Here is a 22,843-nt window from a genome sequence, read left to right on the forward strand (position 1 = left end):
GTTGAGATACGCTCCTTCTGTGCCCAGTTTTCTGAGAGTTTTTTCCTTAACATGATTGTTTACTTTTTCAAATGGCTTTTCTCAAGTGTTTGAGATCATTATGTGATATTTTGTTCATTTTTTAATGTAGTGTATCTCATTGGTTGATTTGCATATGTTGAACTACTCTTGCATCCCTAACGTGGATGTACATGGTCATGGTGTATGATCATTTAATGTGCTGTTGAATTTAATTTACTAGTATTTCATGGAGCATTTGAATCTAAGGTTGAAACCTGAGTTTTCGAACACAGTTAAAAATTTTTATTCAATAATTCATCAGATGTTTTCCAGTCTCTGCATCCTGGGACACATATTCTAGTTTGTCTACATAATTTTAAAAATTACCATTTATGGAGTATGCTATGCATTGCTTCATTAATCTTTACTATAAGCCTATTATTCTCTCTATTGAGTAATAGACACGGAGAGACTAACACATTTGCTCAAGGACACAGAATTAGAAATAGCTAGTTGGGGCTTCAATTAAAGCAATGATGTGTCCCTGAAAAATTAGCACCAATATCTTAGATGTTGAACAGAGTGAAGTTGGACAATAATCTCTGTTTTAAACATTACAATTCTATTAGCATAGCCTAATGTCACGTTAAGGTTTGAAGGGGGTAATTAACTATTGACACACATTCAGCTGACTCTTTTTTTTTTCCATTTTCTTTCTCTTTATTATTGATGTTTATACAATTCTACTGATGAGAAGCAGGATCAGTGTTAAAGTTGGCACCTTCAGGAGAAGTGATCCATGGGCGTTCAAGAATATTGTAGGCCAGGTCATGTAAGCAAGAACTGCTTCAAAAAGAAATCTAGACACAGGGCAAAAGGACATTTAATTTCTATAGTGCCATTTCTCTATGCAGTTAATAATTCTAAATGTATTGCCTGACACTGACCAGTTGCTCAGATCCTTTGTACGCTACGCCACTTCAAAAACTCTCCACCACTTCAAAAACAAAACAAGATAAAGAATCTCATAAAATGGTCCTGTTGATAGAAAATTAATAAGCTCTGGCAGAGGGATCCCAGAGAAACCATCTTGCCCAAATGGTATATGAAGATACCCCCTCTTTGCTTCTTTCTTGACTGCACAGCCTAGACTCATGCCTCTGCTCTCAAAATGTCTGTCTTTTGTTTATTTTTTTATTAATTATTTTGCATTATGTGACAGTTTCATAGGCTCTGGGAATCCCCCCACCCCTCCCCACGCCCCTCCCCCCTGGTGGATTCCTCCACCTTGATGCAGTATTACAGTTCAAATTCAATCAAGATTCTTTCCTTGCAAACATATACCAAACATAGAGTCCAGCTACTTATTGTCCAGATGGGTTGAACAGTTTCTTGGGGAGACCATTTCTGGTCCGAAGTTAGAGCTGGTAGACTCTTTTTAAAATATATTTATTTATCTTTACTGGTAAGGCAGATTTACACGGGGGAGAGACAGAGAGAAAGATCTTCCATCCACTGGTTCTCTCCCCTACTGGCCACAGCAGCCAGAGCTGAGCTGATCCAAACCCAGGAGCTTCATTCAGGTCTCCTATGTGATTGCAGGGTCCCAAGGCTTTGGACCATTCTCCGCTGCTTTCTCTGGCCACATGCAGGGAGCTGAATAGGAAGCGGGGCCGCCAGGATTAGAACTGCTGCCTGTATGGGACCCCTGCGTATGCAAGGCAAGGATTTAGCCAGTAGGCCATCATGCCAGGCCCCAGCTTACTCTTTTAAAGTAACAACATTTTAGCCTGCACTCATGTAGTTGGTGTTTTGTTTTGTTTTGTTTTGTTTTGTTTTTTTGGGACTCAAATATATGACTTAAATTTTTTTTTTTTTTTTTTTTTTTTTTTTTTTTTAAAGATTTATTCCATCTCCATTACAAAGTCAGATATACTGAGAGGAGGAGAGACAGAGAGGAAGTGGAGCCGCCAGGATTAGAACCAGCGGCCATATGGGATCAAGGCGAGGACCTTAGCCACCAGGCCACACCGCCGAGCCCCCATGACTTAAATTTTACTCCTGTGAAATTTCATCTTTCTTGAGGTAGTCAGTTTCTCTAACTTGTCCATCTCTTTACATTCTAGTTTTGCTATCATAATGATCATTCCTTCATATTTGTGTCAACTACAATACAAATGAGTCACTAATACTTTTTATACCTTCTTGAGAGAGCTGCAGAAAGAACCCTGTAGCAGAACATTAGAAATTCCCATCATAGATGCCATCATTTCACTTATCAGCATCCTTTGAGCATGATCATTCACTAGTTGCCAATTCATCAAATTGGTTAAAGAGCCCATTCATAGCATCATTATTCACAAAAACTGAAAGATTGAAATAACCCAAATATCCATCATCAGATGAGTGAACAAGCTAAATGTGGTAGATGCATGCAATGTAATATTATTCAGTTTTTAAGAATGAGTGAGTGGGTGGATGTTTTAACTCGGAGGATTAAGCTGCCACTTAGGGTCCCTGCATAATATATAAGAGTGTTGATTGGAATCTCAGATACTCTGTTTCTGATTCTGCCTTTTTCTATACATCCTGAGAAGCAGCAGATGATGGTCCAAGTGACTGTGTCTCTCCCAGTGACAGAGGGAGGGAGGAGGAGGTGAGAGAAAGTGTGCTCCAATCTGTCGCTTCATTCACTCCCCAAATGCCAGAAAGGAGCGAATGAACAGGAGCTGGGAATGTAATCCAGATCTGCCATTTGCTTGGCATAGACCCAAGTGCATGAGTCATCTCTGTTGTCTCCAAGGGTCAACATTAACAGAAAGGTTCAGTCAAGACTGGAGCTGGGTTGGAGACTACATTTAAAAGGTTAAGCCTCCACCTGTCATGCCAAAATCCTATGTATGCACCAGTTCAAGTCCCAGCTACTACATTTCTGAGCCATCTTTATGCTTATGGTCTGGAGAAAGCAACAGAAGATGACACGAGTGCTTGGGCCCCTGTACTCAAGTGGAAAGAAACTCTGAAAGAAACTCTGGCTCCTGGATTCGCCCTGTTGTGGCCACTTGGGGACAAAACCAGTAAATAGAAGTTCTTATTTTCTCTCTGTGTAACTCTTTCAAATATAAATAAAAGTCATCATTCTTTTTAAAGGGTTATTTATTTTTTTATCTGAAAAGCGGATTTACAGAGAGAAGGAGGGAGAGAGATCTTGCGCAGGCTGATTCACTCCCTGATGGCAAACAATGGCCAAAGCTGAGCTGATCTGAAAACACAAGCCAGAAGCTTCACTAAATCTCCCACTGTGGGTGCAGAGATCCAAGGATTTGAGCCATCTTTTATTGCTTTCCTAGGTCGTAAGCAGGGAACTGGATTGGAAGTACAGCAGTCTGGAACAGAATTAGCACTCATAAGGAATACTGGTGCCACTGGTGGAGGATTAGCCTGTGAGCCACCATGCCAGTCCCCCTAAAAATAATTATTTAAAAAGAGTGGACCTGCGACTTGAACATTCCAACCAGCACCTTAACCACTAGGCTAAATGCCTGCCCCAGATAGCTCACTTTAGGCAGAAAAAAAAAGCAACTTCTGCCATTTAATGATTAATTAAGCTATGTGCTTGATGATGATGACTCCTTTTACTAAAGCAGTTACTATGTGTTTGCTATTTATCCCTACTTGTAACCTTTAAAGCAAACCCTGTAACCATTGCTATTTTACAGTCCAGGAACCTGCACCTCAGCTGGTTAGCCTGACCAAGATTCCTTCTTAGATTTTTTTCACTGACTACTCTTTTTACTTGCACATGGATGCCCCCAAAGTCTTAAAATATATTTCCTGATGATTTTTAAAAATGCGATTACTGTTATGCTGTGTTGAACTTCCCTTCCCCACTTTGCGCTTGTCTTAATGGAATTTCCGTTCATTCCCCCAAGTTTCCAGATCATTGTAATGAGTAACATAGTTTCACTTTAGTAATGAGCACTCAGCCAGGCTGATGTCTAGCTTTCCTCCAATTGTATCCAAGCTCTTGGGGGGGGGGGAGTCCCCAGCAGGGGGAGCTGAAAGTTTCTTTCACTTTCTTCTTCCCCCACGCTGAGTTCTTCAGGGTTGGAGAAGAGGAAGGCAGAAGGCAGATGATCATTTTCTCTACTGATCCGAAGCCAGGAGCTTCTTCTGGGTGTCTCATGTGGGTGCAGGGGTCCAAGGACATGAGCCATCTTCCACTGCTTTCCTAGGCCATAAACAGAGAGCTGGATGAGAAATGGAGTAGCTGGGACACAAACTGATGCTATATGGGGTGCTGGTCCCACAGACTGAAGCTTAGCCTGTTACTCTGCCATGTCAGCTCCTAAAGAAATTCTGTTTCTTAAGAAACACTATTGGGGAGATGGTTGGTGCAGCTGTTAAGTTGCTGCCTAAGATGCTTATATCTCATATCTGATCGCCTGGTTCAAGTCCTGGATATTCCCCACTTCCTGTCAAGCTACCTACTAACACACATCCGGGAAAGCAGCTAATTACAGCTCAAGTGCATGCATCTGTGCCACCCGCATGGGAAACCTGGATTGGGTTCCAGGCTCCTGGCCAAGGCCGGGTCTAACTCTGACCTTTTGAGCATTTGGGGAGCAAGCCAGTAGATGAAAGATCTCTCCATCTCTGTCTCTCTTTCTGTCTCTCTCAAACAAAAATAAAAATAAAAAAAATGTTGAAGATACAGTATTAAAAGAATTTAAAACAGCATGAAATGAAAGCTGTTTATAAATTACAACTGACAAAGGACTTGCTTGTACCCAAAATTGATAAGGAATTCCTAAAAAATATTCTTATGTCAACTTTACCATTCACTTTAATTTACAAAGGTTTATCTTCTTCCTATTACTGAACTGAGTATCAACATCACATTAACAAGTGATATCTATTGTAATATATCTTACCATTTCAGAAATGAAACAGGTTATCTTCTGCAGAACATTTCTTCAGAAATAAAGTGGGTTGAGTTTTTAATGTCTTCCTTTAAAAAAATCTTTCCAATTAATCATTTATTTCCTTTTTCTATATTTAATAACAGTTAAGAGAGGCAAGGCATACTCATACCATTGGAAATGTCAAGGTTAGTTGAATAAATTGCTGGCAAGTTGATAAACTGGTGTATCTGAATCCAGACTCTCTGTTATTCTGATGTACTTTTAAAACATTATAATACATGGAATAATGAGCGAGGGAAGAAGCATGGAGAGTGGTAGAAGATGGTGAAACCTAGAGCCCAGACAAGGTCACACATGATTCACAGATGACATGGGTAAGGCATCCAAGGAGCACATGGCAAGCCTAGGGGCATCGGTGCTGTAGGGCCCAAACCATCAGGGTACAGGGGGACTGGTAAGTGGTGGTTGGAGTACAGGAGCTATAGGGAAAGTAACAGTAAGAGTATCAGGGTGCTGCATGGAGAGGATCTACAGAGGTGTACCCCAGGAACCAACAGTAGGGCCTTTGGAAACCCATGCCTTGGAGATATAGATATATACGTATATATATGCATATACAGGTATACATATATATACACACATGTGCATTTATAGTATGCATATATATTATATATAATGTAATATCTTGTTTTACCTGTAATATAAAAATATATTTAACAATAAGAGTACAAAAGTAAACGACTGGGAGCAGGTTGTATTGGAGAAAAGAAATTTATGCCACGGGCTAGCATTGTTGGATAGTGGGTAAACTGGCCATCTATGATGCCAGCATCTCATATGGATGCTGGTGCATGTCCCAGCTGCTTCACTTACTGATGCAGCTCCCTGATGATGGCAAGGGAAAGGCAGTATAAGATGGTCCACATATTTGGGCCCTACCCACTCATGTGGGAGAACTGGATGAAGCTCCTGGCTCTTGGCTTCATTCAGCCTGGCCTACCTCTGACAATGTGGTCATTTGAGAAGAGAATTAGTGGATATAAGATTCTCTGTGTGTGTCTCTTGCTTAGCCTTCCTCTCTCTAAAGTCTGACTTACAAATAAATAAAATATTTTAAAAAAGAAATGTATACCAGGGATGCTGTTTGGTGCAGCGATTAAAACACTAACAACCCATACTGGAGCACATGGATTTGAATTCTAGTTCTGTTCCTGATTCCAGCTTCTTGCTAATGCACATACTGGAAGGCAGTAGACTAAAGTACTTGGGCCCTTGTATTTATCCATCCAGACTGGAAATGATGAAGTGAAACTGTATCATCTGAAACTAGTTTTAGGCAGCCTGATCTAGTTCACAGCAAATCAAGAAAAAGAAACTGAAAATCTGTTAGAACTTACAAATGAGTTCCAACGTCCTCACTCACTAAGATGTCTTCATACTAGCAATGAGCAAAATGAAAATTAAATTTTCAAAATTGCTTCATTTAGGACAGCATCAAGAAGAATAAAACACTTAGGAAAAAATTCAACAACAGAGGTACAGACTTGCACACTGAAACCTAAAAGCTATTGAAGAAAGAAATTAAAGATTCCCAAAAATGTGAAAACCAACCATCATGGGTCACAAAATTCTTCTTCTTCTTCTTCTTTTTTTTTTTTTTTTTGGTAAAGTTAATTTAAAAGCTGAGAAAATCACAGACACACATGGACCATGTTCAATGATGCAGTGGGCAGGGAGGGGAAAAGTGGCAGAGTGCTGTTTCTACTTTCATCACAGAATTTCTTGTTAACGATGCCAATACAACCCATATTGATTTACGGTTTCAACACAGTCTTTCAGCAAAATTCGAACTTCCTTGTTGTAGACCATGACAAGTTGGTCTTAAAATTCTTCGGTAATTGCAAAAAATCTAGACAGTCTAAAGAAACTCGAAAAAGGACAAAGTTAGAGCATTCACAACTCCTTATTTCAAAACACTACAAAACTGCAGTAATGAAGACAGTGTGCTACTGGCACAGAGATAAAGCAATCAATGGAACAGCATTGAGAGTCACGAAATAAAACTCTACATTTGCAATCAATGATTTTTAACAGGGTGGTAAAGCAATCCAATAGGAGGAAGAATGAGGCTTTGAACAGATACTACCTAGATAAATTCATTTCTACATATAAAAGACTAAAGTGGGACCACCGTCCTACTCTTCCTACTCAAAAAATTAAGCTAAGACCAATCAAAGACCTAATTATGTAAGGTTACTTCAAAAAGGGCACTTCATGGAAACGCGTATTATGAAAAACAAAACAAAAAAACTTGCATAGACTTCAAAAAATTATACCAATATAACTGTATCTTGATTTTATTTTTCAGGAACTTTCCCCAAGGTCTGAAGAACTGAGCATAAATTTTACCAGATTACATCTTAGCTATTTAGATTTGGAGGAATACATTTTTTCACTTTGGAAAAATTTCCACTCACTTTGTATCTTCACATTACTTTTAATAGGCCAGCTTCACAGAAATCAAGATTATTTGGAATTCTTATTTTTCAAATCAAAGCACCTAAGTGGTAGGAAGGAGCAACAGTGATTTGATACATCACTTAATAGACAGAAAATTATGTCTTTGGTAAGATCTGACAGAATCAGCTGTATACTGTAAGGAGCCAACAGATGTTGTACTAATAATTTCCCTTGGTTAAAAAAAATAATGTTTACTTATGCAAGGTGGCTGGGGAGAAAGAATATCTTTCATTTGCTGGCTCACTCAAATGTCCACAATACTCAGAGTTCAGTTGGGCTGAAGCCAGAAGCCTGGAATTTCTTTTTTTTTCTTTCTTTTTATTCTTTTATTTTAATAATCTTTACATAGTTGATTAGGGCACAAACAGTCAAGGGTTACAGGAAAGTGGGTAAAGACCATTGTTTCCACATTTTGTATGTGTGTATCTGGGGTAAGGAGGGAGATAAAGGGAGAAGCCACACCCAACCTCCCACCCCATCTCAGGGTCCCTGACATGGGGAGCATGTTCCAAGAGTACTGCTCAGGTGGTTTTGATAGTTCAATTCTTCTGAATTGCTGCCAATCTCACCATTCCAAGCACAATGAAATCTTTCCAGAATCCACTAGCTGGCATAGTCCACATTAGCATCTCCACTAGCCTGGATTTTCACTGCCAATGCTTTGCTGGAGTAGTTGATCAATTTGTTCTGTCCTCTGTTGTGGTACCAGGTGACCTCTACAGGTTCCTATAGTCTGCCATATCCTCCATGTGCACCTGGATATGCTGTCCACTGCTCCATATGAGCCACTGAGGAGGCTCAGCTTTGACACATGTACTCCATGGTCAGACCCTGGAACCTGCGATTTCCTCCATGGTTGGGGTTCTGGGTCCAGCAGTTTGATTGGGGAGATCCCCAAAGAAACTTTGTGTGAGGTGATCCCAGACCAGATTGTAGTGTGTGCTTGCCAGTACAGGGTCTGGCACAGATCGTCACCCCAATCAGCCTATGCACATGCTGTTGGTTGCAATTTCTGGGTCAGTTCTGCTTCTAGCCCCGTCTTCCATGTGAACCGATGGATGTTGTAATCCAGCCTGATCCTGCCCACCACATACTTAGCCCTCACACAAACCAGTGGGAGCTGCAGCCTAGTTAGGGCGACTCCCAATAAGCCCCACCAGGCCTATCTCCTACCCTTGTTCCCGTACCTGCCAGTATGTACAGCAGTCTGTTCCAGTCTGGCCCACATTCTGTTCAGCTCTCAAACATGTCAATGGGCATTGAAGCCTAGTTCAACCCAACCAGCTCTATTATCCAGCGCACACATATGCTGGTGGGTGCCATTCTGTCTAGAAACTCCTGCCTCAGTCCTGGTTTTCACACTCACCAGTGGGAGTGGCAACCCAAGAAGGAGGTGCCCACTATTTCCCTACTGGGCCACTCCCACTCCCAGATCATGTACTCTCCAGGTGGTTTTGCGGTTTAACTTGACAAAATTAGCCCCCAGTGCCAGCATCTACCAGATGATGCTGAGGAGCCTGAAATTTCATCTAGGTCATCCACATAGGTGACAGGTGCCCCCCCAAATTTGGGTTATCACCTGGTGAATGCCAGGGTGTGCAATATCAGGAAGCTGGACTGAAAGGGGAATTGTTAAAAGACATCTGGGGCCCGGTGGTGTGGCCTAGCGGCTAAAGTCCTCACCTTGAACGCCCCGGGATCCCAAATGGGCGCCGGTTCTGATCCTGGCAGCTCCACTTCCCATCCAGCTCCCTGCTTATGGCCTGGGAAAGCAGTCGAGGACGGCCCAAGGCTTTGGGACCCTGCACCCGTGTGGGAGACCCGGAAGAGGTTCCTGGTTCCTGGCATCAGATTGGCACGTATAGGCCCGTTGAGGCTCATTTGGGGAGTGAAACATCGGATGAAAGATCTTCCTCTCTGTCTCTCCTCCTCTCTGTATACCCGGCTTACCAATAACAATAAAATCTAAAAAAAAAAAAAAGACATCTGATATGGGATGCAGGCATCCCAAGTAGTGGCTTCATCCACTGAGCTACAATGCCCATCCCCCAAATTTTTGCTCTCCTACAGAGCATTTAAATTGCAATCTCAGAATCGAGAAATATGACTTTGTTTTCACAAAAGAATCAAGGGACTGATATATAAGCTATGATTCTGTTAGTGTTTTGTTGAAGACCAAAAGCTCTTGATGGATTTATCAATACTTGACTATCTCATGTTGGACTTCAGTTTCCATGTGTGTGCCTTCTCTGTCATGCCCAACCCCCAAGTTCTTTTTGCTTGTTGTTCAGCATGCTCTGATTGGTCATTTACTTCCCTAGTCCACTTGCATGCATCCTTCCATCTATCATTAAAATAATGTGGTCATCTAGCTTTCTTGTTTGGTGCTTTCTGGATCAAGCTGGGGTTGACATTATAATTATTTTTTTTTCTCTTTATCTGAACACTCAGGAAACAGTCATGATACTCATAATGCTGAAAATGAAAATAGTAGTATCGCCATACAAATCTCAATAGTTAATGCATAGGCAAATTCAAACACAGAATGTTTCAGTTCATGATTACCATTTGCTCAAGTTACACGCTGAAGTTCCACCCGTTAGAATGATTTGACAGTGGATGATCCATGAACGTGTGCTGCAAATCATGGATGCGAACATAAACAATAAGGGTTAAGATTAGTGATAACGACTTTAAATAATCTATGTCCTATTTACTTGATGTTCAAGTAGTGATGCTTCCAGCCCCTATTTGGGGAAACAAATATGAATTTGTCACTTTCCCCCTCAAATTTGAGCAACTATTGCTCAAAAATGATGGATTTTATATCTGGGGAGGAGTTTCCTGGGGTGCAGGGCTTCCAGTACCAGTACCAAAGGAATCAGGATGATCAGTCACCCTTTTATGGCTTTAGGAGCTTTCCAGAGAATAGAGAGGTTTACATGTGACAGCTTATCTAGGATGCAAGAATTTTTTTTTCAATGAAGATTAAGTCTTTTTTAAAGATTTACTTATTTTTATTGGAAAGTCAGATATACAGAGAGGAAGCGAGACAGAGAAGAAGATCTTCTGTCCATTGATTCACCCCCCCCCAAGCGGCCACAACGGCCAGAGTTGCACCAATCCTAAGCCAGGAGCCAGGAGCCTCTTCTGGGTCTTCCAGGTGGGTGCAGGGTCCCAAGACTTTGGGCCGTTCTTGACTGCTTTCCCAGGCCACAAGCAGGGAGCTGGATGGGAAGCAAGGCCACTGGGATTAGAATCAGAGCCCATATGGGATCCCAGTATGTGCAAGGCGAGGACTTTTACCACTTGGTTGCCACACTGGGCCCGCAAGGATGCTTTTTGAGATTTGTTAACCTCCTTAATTTATCATGCCAGCAGTGAACATCTGATCTTATATATTTCACACATATTGAGTATATCTCTCTGTCCCACTGAAGTATTAACCCCATGACAGCAGGGAGTTTTGTCTTTCTTGTTCACTACTGTATGCCCTGATCTTGACAAATAGTAGACACTCCGTAAGTGTTTTTGATGAATACATGACTTAAGAACACTTTCAAGAATGCAAGGAATGGATTGGAAAGAGAGCAATTCAAATTGCAATGGTCTAGTTAGTAAACTAGTGGGATAGCCCAGATGAGAGATGGTGATATGCTGGAGATAGTTTAAAAAAACAGACTGATTGAAGACACAGTTAACAAGCAAAATATGCCATCAATAATGAGTAGAGATGAATAGTGGTACTGAAAAAGAAGAAGGTGTCAAGGATGCCCTCTTGGTCTTTGGCCTGTAAAACTGGTTGGAAAGAGGTGCTAATTAGTGCATTAGGAAACAGTGTAGCAGTACTAGGATTCTAGATAGAACATCACCATTTTACTTTGAGACAAGTTGAGTTTGAGATGGCTTTGTGATGACTAAGTAATGTCAAACAGGCCGTTGGGATGTATGGTTCTCGAATTCAGATGAGAGATGTTGGCTGGAGAGATAAATGAGTGTGTCATCGGTCACAGTGGGTGGTAAATAAAGTGAAGGGTATGGATGATTATCAAGGAAGAGGGAGGAAAGGGCCTGAGATTAAGCTGCAACTTAACTCTGCATGCACTCAAACTGAAGCCTATGCTGCGATTTTGAGTCTCAAATATTTCACAGATTTTGAAATGAAGCAGTTAGAAGAGAATTCCAGACTATCCTATTTTGCCTGTGGGGTCTGTTTTTAGAGATGAAGCATGTTTCATGGCAGGCTGGCATCCATTGGCTGTTTAGTTTTGTTTCAATTTGGGAAAAGAGTGACAATGAACAGTGATGGCTGTCTTTTTAAGGCATTTATCCAATCCTGCTGAGTACTCGGCACCATGCGAGGTGTTGTGAAGAGAAGAGAGTTGAGTAGGTCCTGTCCTTACTCTTGAAGAATTTTCAAACCATTTGCATAAAGAATTGGATGTTAAAATTACAAGAGATCTCAACCATCACCTAGGCTGACTCCTTTATGGTTTACAGAACCTAAAATTGCACCCCAGCAAGATTATGTGAATTTCCAAGTTTCAAATGACGTGACAGTGCTCTGATCGCAAGCCAGTTCTACTGTTGTCTAGCCTGAATTATTGCTTTACTCTTTTTCACTAAAGAATTCATTCATTCAACAAATATTTCTCTAGTGCCTGCTACATGAAGCTACTTTTTCTACGCACACATGATAAAGTATGGTCTTTTCTCATCAGTATTCACCTCTAGTGACTAATAGTGGCATTCACAATGTCCTGGGCACTCCTTAAGTAGCACTGATGGACAGCTGGGTGTGGCACACAGCTGGATCATCTGCTTTCAATTTATAACCATTTCTTCTTTTAGTGCCTAAAGGGAAAGGATAGAAGTGGTAGATTAACATATGAAGCAATTAGAAAATAATATGCACTATGCAGCATATAATTAAGTGCTAAATTGCATTGCATGACTGTAAGTGCAAAAGGGAGGTAAAAGAACAAGGGCTCAGAGTACAAGACCGCAATCTCAGATGCGAGAAAGGTCTTCCAACAGAGCAACCATCAGCTCCTCACATGTCTAATTGAAACTATTCAGCAAACATTAAATCAGTAGGCACTGTGCTCGGTGCCTAGAAATATAAAAAGGAATAAGACGTGATCCCTTCTCCCCAAAAGCTCACTCTCTCATGAAGGAGGCAATTTTCTGTAAAATGTAGTAAATGGTAAGAGAAAGGTCTAGTCAGAGTGCTGTGGAAGAAAAGCACGAGAGCCACCCAACCAAAGGGGAAGGGAAGGCTTCTCGGATACTCAGGACTGACACCTGAGCTCAATACTGACGGTGACTAGGCCTTTCTAATCCATGAGAGCTGTACAGGGAAGGAGTTTTAGGAAGCCAGGAAAGCATGAATCAAGAAACAAAGGCTTTTTTCTTTTCTCAGAAAAACTGGAGACAATTGACTTAGCCGCTTGTGTGTGAACCAAGAAAAAAACTACTCCATACCACTGGCTATAAAACCAGCTCTTGTAGTTAATATTTACTGTACTGTGTGCTTTATGCAGATTATCTCACACAATCCTCCTTAAAACCATTGAGAAATGTACTCCCATCATCCGTAGTTTACAGGAGAAGGAATTGTAGTACGCAGCAGATAACCTGAAACCAGAATTTGTGTCCGGGTGACTTGGTTCTTTGCCTACCACTTTGGATTTTGTCTAATTGTGAATATTAGGTCCCACAAGTCTTATCTGCATGCAATTCCTCTGTAATACTTGAGAGCAATGTAGATCTGTTGGATTGTGTTATTTAACCAACAGCCAAAAATCTCCAAAAGGAACAAAGATGTTCCTTTGTTCCTCCAAAAGGAACAAAGATGTTCCTTTTCAAAATCACTGGGAACCTAATGGCAAAGCCAGTTATTAGTGTGTATCTTGACTAATATACACATCTAAGATTGATATTGATCAAAATGAAGTCTCTCAAATATTCCAAGGTAACTGATGAGATGTCCAAGTTATATTTCATGCCTACACCAGAATCACTGGGATAGGACTTGGATTGCAATAAGAAAGTATTTCAAACAGTTCATAGAAATATGTATTATGGGGTCTGGCACAATGTAGTATCGGATTGGCTCGGCTCCAGCCGTTGTGGTCACTTGGGAAGTGAACCATTGGATGGAAGATCTTCCTCTCTGTCTCTCCTTGTCTCTGTATATCTGCCTTTCCAATAAAAATAAATAAATCTTTTAAAAATATATGTATTGTAAAAAACTGTGCATGCATTTCAAATTTTGGGTTAAAAATAAACATCTTTTAATTTCATCTCTCCATGAATTCAAGTATTCTTCTATTATCAGCAAATTCCTCAGTGGTTTCACTCACTCCAGTTCCCCCTTTCCCCGTTTTGTTTACTTTTTCTTCCCCTTTCTCTGTGGTCTTACTTCATTAAATACGTATTGAGGGTCTGAGGTGGCCCACACACAAAGTTCTATGGACTGGGAGCAGAGCAGTGAACATCACAAAGATCTACTATAGCATTGTGATTAGGAGATTGGGCCCACGGCAGGTGTTTGGTTTAGTGGTTAATACACAGGTTAGGATGCCATCATTCTTATACTTGAATTCCAGGGTTTGCTATCTGGTTCCCACTGCTGACTCACGTAGACCTTGCCTGGGAAGCAGTGGTGATAGCTCAATTAATTGGGCTCTTGACACCCATATGAAAAAACTGGATTGAGTCCTAGTCTCAACTTGAATAAACCCAGCCCTAGGCCCTAACCTTTTGGGTAGTGAATAAGCAGCTCAGTCGCACTCTCATTCATAAATATATACACACACACACGTATATGTAATATATGTATATATACAAATGTATATATATACATTTTTTAAAAAAGAATTTGGTTCCTAGATTTCAAGCAGATGTAAGCCTGAAACAAGGCTCCTCCCTTTGCTAGTTGTGCTAAAAAGTTCTTTCCTCTGAAATATGGAACTATTTCCTAATAATCTCTCTCAGGGCTGTTTTGTTACACCAACTTCATCATGTGTATATTCAACATTCACTGATGTTTTAAGGATATCCATGGGTCTCTAGAACATTCCCCCACCCAAAGATACTAGATTTGGGGGCAGTTCTCTCCATCATTTCCAGCCTCAAACTGCTAAACAAGGAAGAGATAGCAACAATAAAGTCCACTCGAACTGCCTGCTCTTCTCTAGGTTTTTGAGAAACTCTATAGGTTGGACAGAGTTAAAAATGGAATAAATTCTCACTGATACACTGAAGTGTAATTTTAAAAATCGGCAACAAGTAGAACAGCCTAGGGGCCAAACGCTGGAAGATAATGCAAGTGGGAAGATTAATCAGATGATAAGGCAGTCTTGAGACCTATGGGGGGAAAAATCAGTCCTTCCTACTTGTTGAAACAAGAACATTCATATGCATCATTATTTGTATTTTTGTTCCACAAAGTCTCACAAGTAAAATGTCCTTTGGCTCAAGTGTCATTGAGGGTCAGAGTGGTCAAATGTTACTGACATGCCAGGCAATTCAGGCGAAGCCCTTTGGCTCCGATGCAGCATTTCTTATAATAGCATTTTTTCCCACAAAAACATTTAAAATAATTCATCTACCGTAAAAATGAGATATCAGAATATAAAAGATATCCAATATTCAAAATGTAAACAGGTTGCATTTCTACATAAATGGTTTCCTTTGTACTTGTCATGGTTGTAATTTTCATTTGTTTATGTGATTGTGTGATTTGGTCCTAGCTCTCCTGCTACACTAAACTGGATCATGTCTATTTTATCTAACACATAGTAGGTGATCAATATATACATGATGAATAAGTGATTGATGGAGTTTGGTTACAGCCAGAAAATCATACTCATGAAAGTGAGTTTAGCCGTTGCTTTAGGCAGTAGTAGAAATGTGATTCGTTATCTGATAGGAAAACACTGAAAAACGGGCGGGGTAATTGCTTAGCCGCTGGAGAGGATACATTGACTTGTGCTGGAATTAGTGGCTTGAGGTCACGAGCAGGGCTGGTCTAAGCAGAGCAGAAGCAGCTGTTCAGCAGTTGCTAACGGTGGTGAGACTCAAGACACTGTCAATTCTCCAACACTTTCTTGTCTTTATTTTTAAAGATATATTTATTTTCACCAGAAAGGTAGATGTACAGAGAGGAGAGACAGAGAGGAAGATCCTCCATCCACTAGTTCACTCCCCAAGTGACTACAATAGCCAGAGCCAAGCCGAGCTGAACTAAACTCAAGAATCAGGAGCCTCCTCCAGGTCTCCCATGTGGGTGTAGGGTCCCAAGACTTTTTGGGCCATTCTTCACTGCTTTCCCAGGCCACAAGCAGGGACCAGAGGGGAAGTGCAGCAGCCTGGACACAAACTGGCACTCATGTGGGATCCTGACGTTGGGCCCTGTAAGTCAGTTTCTTAAGGCATGGACCTCTAGAGGTACACTGGAATACCTGGATGGATTAAGGAAGCACACTGCAGACCCAGACCTTTAGCATCCTTAGAATGTGGCAAACAAACAAACAAAACCATGAAACTGAATTGTTCACAAATTTCCAAAGTAATTCTCACTATTCACACTTCCAGTTTAAGAATTGCTGAGCCTGGGTGAGCAATAGTCCAGCAGAAGACCCAATAAATGAAGGTAAAAGTTCAAGAACAGGAGGCTAGGGGCCAGCACTGTGGTGCAGTAGGTTGAGCCACCATTTGTATCCCTTATTGGAGAGCCAGTTTCAGCCCTAATTATTCAGCTACTGATCCAGCTTCTTGCTAACGCACCTGGAAAAGCAGCAGATGATGGCCCAAGCATCTGGGCGCCCATCAACCTTGTGAGAAACCAGGATGGAGTCCCAGGCTTCTATCTTCACACACACACACACACACACACACACACACACACACACGTGCGCGCACACACATGATTGTGTGTGTCACTCCACTTTTCAAATAAATACATGTTTAAGAAAATACAAGATGATCAAAACTGTCAAATGTAGCAAAGGTGTCAAGAAGGAAGATAGAGAAAAGTCATCAAGTGGGCAGGGTACAGTGGCTCAATTGGCTAACCCTTCCCCTGTAGTACTAGGTTCCCATTTGGGCACCAGTTCGTGTCCCAGCTGCCCTACTTCCCATCCAGCTCCCTGCTTGTGGTCTGGGAAAGCAATAGAGGATGGCTCAAAGTCTTGGGACCCTGCACCTGCATGGGAAATCTTGAAGAAACTTCCTGGCTCCTGTCTTCAAATTGGCTCAGCTCTGGCTGTTGCAGTTATTTGGGGAGTGAACCAGTAGATGGAAGAAAAAGAAAGAACAAACGACAAGCCATCAAGCATGGCTCTTGAGCCTACTCTTAGTAAAGTCAGGACAATAAAATACGATTTTTTTTTTCTGGGCACTGATCTGTTCTTCAAGATTCAGCTCAAGTCACTGTCAATCAGTGATGCATTTCCTTACTCCACTGACTAAAGTGCATCAATCCTTGGGGTGTCTGTCTCTACTATAGCAGTTCCTCTATGCACTGAAATCCAGTTGACCTGATTTTCTTTCTCACTTAGAATGAGAATTTCTTGAAGTTAGGGGATGCTTCTTGTTGTTTTCATTTCTTTCATCTGAGAACTAGTGACATAATTGACAAATAAAGTTATACTTAAGATGTACAACTTTGGGCCTGGAATGATGGCCTAGTGACTAAAGTTCTCGCCTTGCACGTGCCAGGATCCCATATGGGTGCTGGTTCTAATCCTGGCAGCTCCACTTCCCATCCAGCTCCCTGCTTGTAGCCTGGGAAAGCAGTAAAGGACAGCCCAACGTCTTGGAGCCCTGCACCTGCGTGGGAGACCCGGAAGAGTTCCTGGCTCCTGGCTTCGGACTGGCTCAGCTCCAGCCATTGCAGCCACTTGGAGAGTGAGTCATTGGACAGAGGATCTTCCTCTCTGTCTCTCCTCCTCTCTGTGTCTGACTTTGCAATAAAAATTAATAAATCTTAAAAAAAAAGATGTACAGAAGAAAGAACAGGTCAATCATTCATCTCAGCTATATGTTGGCAGCGAAATATGGGGCAAATGGAGACTTTATGATGGACCATATCAATCAGTGGACAGCCTCATCGAGCGAAACTGGCAGCGATTCATAACTGGAGAACTATTAAAACCTCTTGAGCAAATATCTCAGAGCATGCCCCACATCCGGGACTTGGGGTGGGCGGGAAACTGGGTGGGGCTTCTCCCTCAATATCCCCCTTGACCTCAGATACATGATGGAAACAATATGGACATAATAGTATTACCCACTTCCCTATACCCCCTGAACCTTTTTTTTCCTTTTTTTTCCTTTAACCGTAATTAACTATGTAAAGATTGTCAACAACAATACAATAAAATAGATTTTAAAAAAATTTTAAAAAATGTAAAGGAATGAAAAAAAAAAAGATGTACAACTTGATGTTTTAGTAAGGAGCAGCATCTTGTTTCTTTTCAAGTAGCCACCATCTGGCATTAACACCAGGCACCCAGAAGCTATCTATAAATGCCTATTGAATGAATGACTAGAGAGCAATTGGAAGCTAAGGGCACAGCCTCATCAGGAAGGTAGATGAATCCTTTGTGTTTCAAGACACATGAGAGCAGAGTACTTGATGCTGCCAGCAAGTGAATAAGCAGGAAATCAGTTCTTTGGAGCATGGGAGCGATGTGATTCAATGCAGTTGTAGTTTTAGAAAGCAGAAAGGGCAATGCTTTCTAGTCTTGAAGGAAGCATGAGAAGGTGAGTGTATAAAGTAGTTTAGCTCAGATGTCCTTTTCTAAAGGAGTCATGAAATGACCTTGTTGCAAGGATGTGTAGGGTCTGGGGCCTGGAAAGTCTGGAGGAGTGTTGGTGTGTTTATAACTAATAAACGCCTAAGAGATCAATATATTGGGGACTGGCATGGTTGTGTAGCAAGCTAATCCTGCACCTGTGGCACCAGCATCCCATAAGATGGATGCTGGACAGAGTCCTGGATGCTCACTTCCCATCCAGCTCCCTGCTTATGGCCTGGGAAAGCAGCAGAGAATGGCCCAGGTCCTCGGACCCCTGCACCCACACAGAAGACCTGGAAGATGCTCCCTGCTCCTGGAGCGAGCCAGTGGATGGAAAATGTCTGTGTGTGTGTGTGTCTCCTTTTCTCTCTGTAACTCTTTGAAGCAAAATGGATACTTTTTTTTAAAGAGTGAGATCCATGTGCTCTTAAATGTTAAGAGCACCTTATCACCATCTGACTTCTTTCTATATTCCTCTAAGGAACAGCCTGCATTTATCATTCATGCCAGTTTGGACTGGCTACCAGGGCTCGGGCCCGAAAGCCACTGGAGTCAATGGTCTCTCCCTCATCTAACTCTCTTGGCCCTTCCTTCCCTTCTGCCCTTTCAAGGCACTCACAGCAGAGCATCTCCTCTGTAGCTGTGTGTGTCCCTCTTGCTCTAGTATAAATGGCTGAACATGGGGTTGTGTCCTACGATAGTGCTGTATGTACTTCAGCACAGATGCTTTGCACATCACAGACAGGCAGATGTCTGTAGCACGCACACAGCTCTAAGACAGCATTCAACAAAACATGCTGTTTGCTTATTAGGGTCCCCTTTTAGAGCCCACTCAAAGGTACAGATCAGGTGATGTGAATGCCTGTTTCCTTTGTGTTGGAACTTGGTAGTGTTGCATGTGTTTACTGGTTGACACTGGTGAAAGATGGATGAAGGATAGCAATACGTGGAGATTGAAGAAGAAAGCTAACCTGAAGAGATGCCACATTGCAGAGGCACTGCCAGTCGTCACACAGCCATGTATCTCGTCCTGCCATCAGTTGTGAAAGCTGCTGGAAAATGATGCCAAGGTACCTGTTTTCATTTACACCATATGACATGTTTGGAATACACATTCTGGATCTTATGCAACTCTAGACCCCCTCTTTTACAGCACAGGGTCTGGATAAAAAGGGCTGAGTGTTCCTTGCAGCTAAATGACTGACCAGTCTGTCCATCCTTAATTAACTACCTATTTGAATGGGACTGATAATACACTATCCTGATTACTCAAGGATTGCAATTTAATGTTGGCATTGTAGAGAAAAAGGAAAAGGTTTGTGGAACAGCACAGAAACAGCCTGGGACCAGAGCAGAAGAAATCTACCCCCCACAGTAGAGAAAACTGTTGAAGGGCATCTTTGAATTTGCACTGGGTAGGGTGTTTTGTTTTAAACACCAGCTTGTCGTCTGTGAGGTTAGTAAGAAACCAGAATAGCTGACTCGTACACAGGGTATACTTTGTGTCCAGGCATTATTCGATGTGATTTGCATACATTAACTCATCTTTCAGTACAAGCTTTTGAAATGGATACCAGCATGAGCTCCATTTTAGACGGCAAGGAACTGAATGGTACAAAGGCAATACAATGATATCAAGCTCATCCAAAGTGGGGGAGCTGGAATTCAAGCCCATGTAGTCTGGTTTATAGTCATACAGTCACTTACGGTCCTGGTTGATTTGCGTGGGTCATAAAGAAAAACCACATCTTTTCTCTTTGTGACAACGCAGCACTTACTGTCACATGCTAGAACGCTAATATATGCTTTAGTTGCGCACTCTTATTCGTTTCTCATAATAGCCCATGAAGCACTATTTTTAATCCCCATTTCGAAGACAAAGCCAAACAAAAACAACACAACCTCTCAGATTCAGGGTACAAAGGTTCAAATAACTCGGCCAGGGAGTGAAATTCAGACTAGCTGGGTTCACTATGAGCTTCTCAGTCTTCCCTGGCAGTAAAATGAGACGAACGGAAGACCTCAAAATGATACCCCGAGAGTACAATGAAATCATGGATGTGAAAAGGCCTTGGTGAACAAGTGTAAGGGAAAAGGCCTACCCCCTTGATTCAATGTTGCAAACCGGTTACCCAAGGCCCCATTCCAACGGTTTCTATCCCAAGCCTGCCCTTTCTCCGCCCAACCCACAGCCAGATCTTTGAATCTCTTTCTCTATATCCTAGGATCCTGCCCCCCAAACACTCGGCGAAGCGGCAGAGCGGAGAATAGAAGGTACGCGCGCGACCAGGAGGCGGAGTTTAACCGCCCGGATCCGTACAGGAGGCGGATAGCACATGCGTTCTCAACCGGCGACTTCAGCTGCCCTGTCCCTGCGGCCAATCAGAGCCCGCGGCGCGATCCAGACGTGTAAACGTGCTGTGGAACGTGTGCGTGCGAGGGGGGCGACGTCAGGGCGCTCCGCGAGCCCGTCTCTCCTCGAATGAAAGGAAACAACCTCCAGCGACAGAGCCCCGCTCTCAGGCGCTGCTGGAGAACCAAGACCGACTTCTTTCTCTTTCCCCTCATTGGCGCTTCCCTCCCGCCCTCCGCCTCTAAGCCCCGCCGGTGAGTCCCCTCGGAACCCCGGGACCCCCAATTCTCTGCCCGGCGGGAGACTAGGAGGATGGCGGTGGCCAGGCCGCCGCCCCTGCCCGTTGTTAAGGGGGGGACTCCTGGTGGTCTCGCTTTATTGTCAGGGACCCCAGAAGCGCCGCTCATTGTAGGCGCTTGGCGAAGAGGCTGCTGAGAAAGTGCTTTGGAGGCGCTAAAGGAGACGTTAGGCTTGAACCTCCACTTCGGGGGTGGGGGCACAGCATTCAAAAGGGGGAAAACCAACATTTTTAGTCTTTAAGGCTGCTTAGGACACATTTGGGAAGGAGGGAGCCACTCAGTTTAGGAAGAGTCGGAAGAGGAAAATCGTTAGAATGGCAAGAGGCTTAGCTTTAGGGAATGAGGAAAAACTCTGGGGTGGGGGGAAATTGGGGTGAAACTGATGCAGAAGGTGAAGCTTACAAATCAAGACTAGGAAAGGACACACTCCTCGGAGAGGGGGTCCAAAGAAAGTGATAGGGTGTTATCTTCCCGGATTCCGGAGGATTCAAAAAGGACGATTGGGGGACCTTGATTTGGCGACCGAAAGGAACCTGCTGAAGTGTTTTAGAGGAAGATAGTTTTGCGAGTTTATCTAGCGCTGGATTAGCGGGGGATCGTGAAGTCTGCTGTGGATTTGGGCAATCTCCGTTAGCAGAGGATTTGGTACGTTGTGTGTACCATCTTTTATTATATGGGCGAACAGCAACGGTATTCCTTTGCAGTTTCCATTCGTTTTTTGATGTTCTGCGTGGAAGTTGAAAAAAATCTTTTGTTTAAAACACACACACACACACACACACAGCCTTTGCATCAACTTACTGCGTAATAGCAGGTCCTATTCATACGATTCAAATTCTTTCTCTACCCTTGATTTTTTAAACAACTGGAAAATTCCTTTAGTTTACTTTTGAATAACCGCAATAAGCAGTGCGAAGCCTGTAACAATATCGTGCAACCAAATTCAGGTGCCCTTCCGGTACATCTCTTATTCATTTATTTCTCTTGCACTGTAACTTTCCTGACGAATTCGGCTTCTTTGGAGGATCTTGTTAATATATTCAAAGGTGTATATTTCAACTTGCTTTCCTGTGGGGTGTTTTAATCTTCTGGAATTGCAGGTTTTGTTTTTATTTTGTTTGTTTTTTTCAATGAAAGAGGTTTCAGGTTATTTCAGCCTTGGAAAATCGGAAACGCGTTGAACACTGTAGCCCAACTAATCTCGCTCGCAACATTTTTTCCGGACATTGACATTATGTTGTGCTCGCTGCTACTGTTGCCTCTTTAATTCTGCTTTGTAACATCTACATTGAAATGTTTCTTTTTAAGGAAGAGGTACCATTGTTGTGTTACAATGTTAAACTTTGATCTTGGCATGCCCTGAAAAACATTGTATAGTAAAATTAACATGCCGTATAGCTGTGTATGGTTAGGAACCCTTAGTGTTGGTCCTTGGAATGCCCTTTGGCTACTTAGAGACCACAGATGTGACAGCATGAGATAAAAATCTTTATTTTCATGATAAAGACATTTTTGCCAGGAGTCATTGTTTCCACTTCATGTTTTACATGGAGGCTGTAAAGAAACTAGCAAGATATGCACAGATGCATTATTTGAATTTTAGTGGAAAAATCCATTTAGTCATTTCACATTGGGGAAAGTTTTTATTTGGTTTGTTGCACTTTTTTTTTTGCGTGTGGGGCTGTGTTCATAAATGAAATTTAAACTGATTTTCAGAAAAATTTTTTAAAAATTTAAAATAAAGTGCCCTTTTTACACCGTTTTTTAGATTTTAGAGTCTGTTATGTAGGAAAGCTGGGTCTCAAAATGAACATGAGAGCTTTGCCTGTGTATCGATCGGAAGAGGCAGAATTGAATCTGGATAGCATTTGGGGAATACCATTTCAGAGTTAATTATAGGAATAAAAAGGAATTTACACAATAGGAATTTTAGCTTCA

At 42.1% G+C, this 22,843-nt stretch overlaps 1 protein-coding gene across 3 annotated transcripts in view; it reads left to right on the forward strand.

Moving 5' to 3' along the window:
• Nucleotides 1-20,577: 20,577 nt before the first annotated feature.
• Nucleotides 20,578-22,843, forward strand: part of PHF6 (PHD finger protein 6) — a 46,970-nt gene continuing 44,704 nt past the window's right edge. The window contains exon 1 of one of the 3 annotated variants that reach the window (XM_058659204.1): nucleotides 20,578-20,860. The gene's annotated coding sequence lies outside the window, so the exon portion shown is untranslated. The remainder of the gene's footprint in view (nucleotides 20,861-22,843) is intronic. The other 2 variants (XM_058659203.1, XM_058659202.1) reach the window with 2 other exon arrangements.

Source organism: Ochotona princeps, chromosome X (assembly GCF_030435755.1).
Source record: "Ochotona princeps isolate mOchPri1 chromosome X, mOchPri1.hap1, whole genome shotgun sequence".
NCBI classification, from domain to species: domain Eukaryota; kingdom Metazoa; phylum Chordata; class Mammalia; order Lagomorpha; family Ochotonidae; genus Ochotona; species Ochotona princeps.